The sequence below is a fragment of the Dipteris shenzhenensis genome, chromosome 3, assembly GCF_047967505.1.
Source record: "Dipteris shenzhenensis isolate YYH24624 ecotype China chromosome 3, Dip_SZ_1.0, whole genome shotgun sequence".
Lineage (NCBI taxonomy): Eukaryota > Viridiplantae > Streptophyta > Polypodiopsida > Gleicheniales > Dipteridaceae > Dipteris > Dipteris shenzhenensis.
In genome coordinates this window covers 370,001-375,359 of record NC_141598.1, presented here as the reverse complement: position 1 = coordinate 375,359, position 5,359 = coordinate 370,001, and the positions used below count along the sequence as shown (strand labels likewise).

The window sequence follows — 5,359 nt, the reverse complement described above, 5'->3', positions numbered from 1 at the left end:
GTAGAAATGTTTAATCGAGATATTTTCAATAAAAACAAACAGAATATTATTATCCCATGATTCATCAACAAAATTACCAACAACTCCGAATTGAATTGGCCTCTCCCGAACAGATTCGTAGTTGGGCTGAAAGAGAATTACCTAATGGAGAAATAGTTGGGTAAGTTACTCAACCTCATACGTTGCATTATAAAACCCATAAACCAGAGAGGGATGGTTTGTTCCGCGAAAGAATATCTGGGCCTATAGAGAGTGGAGTTCGTGCCCGTGGAACTTACTGATCCGTTGATAATGAAGAAGGAGATTCTAATTTTTGTAAGCATCGCGGAGTGGAATTTACTGACTCCCGGGTTCGGAGGTACCGAATGGGATACATCAAATTGGCATGTCCAGTAATTCATGTGTGGTTTTTGAAACGAATCCCCAGTTACGTTGCGAATCTCCTTACCAAACCTCTTAAAGAGTTAGAAAGCCCGGTATATTGCGATGTGTGACTTGGTTATACGTTCCAATTACCACAGAATGATCACAATCTGTCATCCCATCCGGTAGCGGTGGGATGCCTCCCATTTCGACATATCTTCCGTGGGGAGTATCATGTGGCTCGGAAAGGAGTATCGGAAAGATCTATAGATACTAAGGGAGGTTACTCCTCCAAGGTCAATTCCTATTAATTCATCGACTAGACTTCGTAATATAAATCACTACTTCTAGAATCAATCCAGATCTTTATCGGCGAGATCCTCCACCCGAGCCCCTTTCCAGATGAAAGATTATTCTATGAGGAGATATGGTTGCGGAAACTTATTCATCGCAGATACGTTTTCAATGACGTGACAACCATCGGAGTAGAGTGGGAACCTCGGGAGGAGTAATAACTGGATTATGAACAAGAGAAACCCCCCTTGTCCCTAATCAGAACCAATATTTCTGTGGGATAAGTATGTATACATGCAACAAGGGGGGGATGAGACTACTCAGTAAAAGGATTTCATCAATTTTTGACTTGAGTAACGAATAGCTATTCGATTCCCAATAAGTTTGGTTATCACGTCCCAATGCCACCGCGACCTCATATCTCGATATAGCTATTTGAGCCGGATGAGAGAAAACCCCGACGTCCGGTTCTGGGGGGGGGGGGGTTCCCACCCGGCCTATCCCGATCTTTTCCTTGCTAGGCCTGTAGCTGAAAAACCTACTCCATTGTGATCGCGAGGCTTGTTCAACTATGAAGATTGCTCATGGAGAGACATTTCTACCATCTCTTTTTCTACTCTAAACTTCGAGTCTTTCCAGGGGAGGGAAGTGGCTACTGGAGGGGATGCTATTAAGAAATGATTAGCTAGCTTGAATTCGCAGAGTGTTATGGATTGTGCGTATCCGGAGTGGCAAATATTGGCGAAGCAGGGATCCACCGGGAATGAGTGGGAGGATCGAACGATTCAAAGGAGAAAGGATCTTTTAGTCAGACGGATGAGACTGGCTAAGAATTTCCTTGGAACAAACATAAAACCAGAATGGATGGTTCTGGACTTACTACCGGTTCTTCCACCTGGATCGCGACCAATAATCGAACTCTATGAGGGTGAGTCAATTACTTCTGATTTCAATGAACTTCATAGGAAGATAATTCACCGGAATAATACCCCTATCGATTTTCTACTGGGAAGTGAATTCACACCGGACGGATCGATTGTGTGTCAAAAGAGACTTATTCAAGAAGCTGTAGATGCCTCCATTGATAAGGGTATACGTGGGCAACCAATGAGAGACATTAATAACAGGCCTTACAAATCTTTCTCTGAGGTTATTGAGGGGAAGGAAGGATGACTCCGCGAGAATTCGCTTGGAAAGTGGGTTGATTATCTGGGTCGTTTCGTTACCGTGGTAGGTCCGTCTCCCTCGTTACATCAATGTGGATCACCCCGAGAACCGTCGATAGAGCCTTCCCAAGCCTTCGTAATTCGTAATTCAATTGGACGACGCGTCGCTCGTAACCTGCGAGCTGCTAAGAATATGATTCGGAAGAAAGAATCAATTATACGGAAAGTTCTCCAGGAAGTTACGTAAGGTCATCCTGTATCGTTGAATCGAGCACCTACATTGCATAGATTGGGTATACAAGCGTTTCAACCTATTTTAATAGAAGGGCGTGCTATTCATCTGCATCCATTGGTTCGCGGGGGGTTCAACGCAGATTCTGACGGAGATCAAATGGCCGTACATGTACCTTCATCTCTAGAAGCTCAGACTGAGGCTCGTTCTCCAACGTTTTCACATACAAATTTATTATCTCCTGCTACAGGGGATCCCGTATCTGTACCAAGTCAGGACATGCTTCTCGGGCTTTATGTGCCGATGACTGAGAATAAACAAGGGATTTATGGAAACAGACATTCTCTTGCCACGGACGGGGAACCCAGTTCGTCCTCCAAGATACCTTATTTCACTAGTTATGATGATGTACTCAGGGCCAAGTAATTGAGGCGAATCGATTTGTATAGTCTTTTATGGCTCCGATGGAAGACGGATCTACGTATGATTAGCTCTAGAAATCGCGAATTGCCCATTGAATTTCAATACGAATCCTCGGGAACTTCTTTCCAGTTTTACGACAATTATCAGATTAGGAGGGATGAAAAGGGTAACATACTTGGCATATATATCCTCACAAATGCTGGTCGTATTTCGTCTAATCAACAAGTGAAAGAGGCAATACAGGGTACTTCTCAGCATCAGACTCAATCGATACCAGCTATAGAAATACAGAAGAAAATCCCGAAATCAACTCGTTTTATGAACTGGAATAATGAAGAATGAGGGAGTTTTTGACGCATCTGACAGATATGATCAATAGTTTGGATTTGCTGGTCAATGATGGTCATAAGATAAAAAAGGTTGAGGTTCCTACAACGGTCGATCAAGCTGAGTCGCTTTACTACAATAAGATGATGGACAAAACTGCGATGAGACAACTCATCAGTAGGTTGACACTTCATTTCGGGATTTCGCATATGATGAATATCCTGGATCAAATAAAGAGTTTGGGTTTCGAACAAGCTACAAAAGCATCTATTTCATCAGGCATCGATGATCCTTACGCAGTACCTATTAAAGGATGGCTTGTAGAAGATGCAGAGAAACAGGGTTCCGCCTCGGAGCAGTCTCATCGTTGCGGGGGTCTACATGCTGTAGAGAAATTACGTCACTTGATCGAGACGTGGTATGCGACAAGTGAGTGTCCGAAGAGAGAGATGAATCCAAATTTCAGGATGACTGATCCTCTGAATCCAGTCCATATGATGTCTTTTTCAGGAGCCTGAGGAAGTATATCCCAAGTCCACCAATTGCTCGGTATGAGAGGATTGATGTCGGATCCACGAGGACAGGTAATTGATCTACCTATCCGTAGCAATCTGCGCGAGGGTTTATCTCTGACAGAATATATCATTTCCCGTTATGGTGCTCGCAAAGGAGTGGTGGATACTGCGGTACGAACATCAGATGCTGGATATCTCACACGTAGGCTTGTCGAAGTAGTTCAACATATTGTTGTGCGTGAAAGAGATCGTGGGACTATCAGGGGCATTGCTGTGAATCTTATTGGGGGGGAAGAGGGATCCACACGAACGATACCACAACAGAGACTAGTTGGACGTGTGTTAGCAGGCAATGTATATCTAGATATGAGACGTATTGCTATGCGTAATCAGGATATTGATAATGAACCCGCCAGTAACTCAGTAGTAGCGACTGAACCGATACATGTAAGATCTCCCCCGACACGTAAAAGCATTTTCTGGATTTGTCAATTGTGTTACGGCTGGGGTCTCGCCCACCACGACTTGGTGGAATTGGGAGAAGCTGTAGGTATTATTGCGGGCTAACCAATCGGAGAACCAGGAACCCAATTAACATCAAGAACTTCTCATACTGGTGGAGTATTTACGGGTGATATCGCAGAACATGTATGAATCCCGTTCAATGGAATCATCAATTCTGATGAGAAGTCATTATATCCCACACGTACGCGACACGGACAGCCCGCTTGGACTATCAATAGATCCTTTCTCGGGAGCGATTCATCCTTCCCGAATGCAGCATACAACTCTCTGTCGTACTGCGCTCTCCGAGTGTACTTGTTCCCCCTCCCCCTCCTCTGCCAACAGCGAGTTTCTGGAAAGGGACTTCGATGGGAGAGAAAAGGAGGCGTTAAGAGACCCTCCTAGCTCAACCCTGGACACTCTAGGATCCTTCTTCGAACCTGCTCCTGTCGCTGGGGGATGAACAAAGACATTCCATTACATGGATCCGGAGGCTATGTAGTTATCCATATCAGGCACTCCTCCTATGTCTAGGTCCAATTTCCTGGTCCCTCTGGGGAGTCTTTCTGGAACTTTGACCCCCCCCCTCCAGATTCTTCCTTCCCCCCGGAGAAGTTCTATTGATTGCTGCTTCTGTGGACCTTCAAAGGAAGCAGAAAAGGCTCGGATAGTATGATCCCTCCGTCACCCCAGAATGAGAAGGGTGATCCCGTAGTTCTTGGTCCGTGAATATGTGTTATCAGGTGCTCCGTCTTTCACATCTAGGCCGAACTTCAACCTGTGCTCGGGAGATAGCCACCCATACACTGATAAGGAATGTATCGATTCCCGAGAGGAGGGGAGCCATCGGCGGGAATTGGTCCTCCCTGGATCGCCCGGATCCCACGAGTGAATGGGGGGTTGAATCCACATTAGATCTCACCTGAATCGCCTCATCTAGCCTCCTGAGGAGGAGTTTGGTCCCAAGACCTAGTCGAGGCAGGAAGAATACGCCATGCTAACGTTCCTTGGATGATCCACATCTTCGGGTCAGGCGCTGATGAGCACATTAAACTACCCATGTGTCTGGAAGCCTTCACAGCCCAAGCACAACGACGCAATTATCAGGGGCGTGCTCTACCACTGAGCTAATAGCCCGTCATGCAGGCCTCCCTATTGGGGGGCCTGCAGTACCGGGGCGGGGGGGAACCTATCTTCATCCCTCAGACTTCCCTTAGGAAGGAAGGGATTACTCTCAGCTTGTTCCAACCCGAGAGAATAAGCTCATGGACTCAGTCTTGCTTCAGTTTCAAGACTTCACTGTCGAGACAAGATAATCCCATCTATGATTGGGATGATCGCTTCTCCCGAAGAGTGAAACGGTGAATATGAGACCAAAGTGCCAAATAGGTATTAACTCTCCCTGAAAAGGAGGTGATCCAGCCGCACCTTCCAGTACAGCTACCTTGTTACGACTTCACTCCAGTCACTAGCCCTACCTTCGGCATCCCCCTCCCTCTGCGGTTAAGGTAATGACTTCGGGCATGGCCAGCTCC

General features: G+C 46.0%; 1 pseudogene; it reads right to left on the bottom strand.

The window, feature by feature from the left end:
* Nucleotides 1–5,235: 5,235 nt before the first annotated feature.
* LOC147903188 (18S ribosomal RNA) overlaps nt 5,236–5,359 on the bottom strand; it is a 1,492-nt pseudogene continuing 1,368 nt past the window's right edge.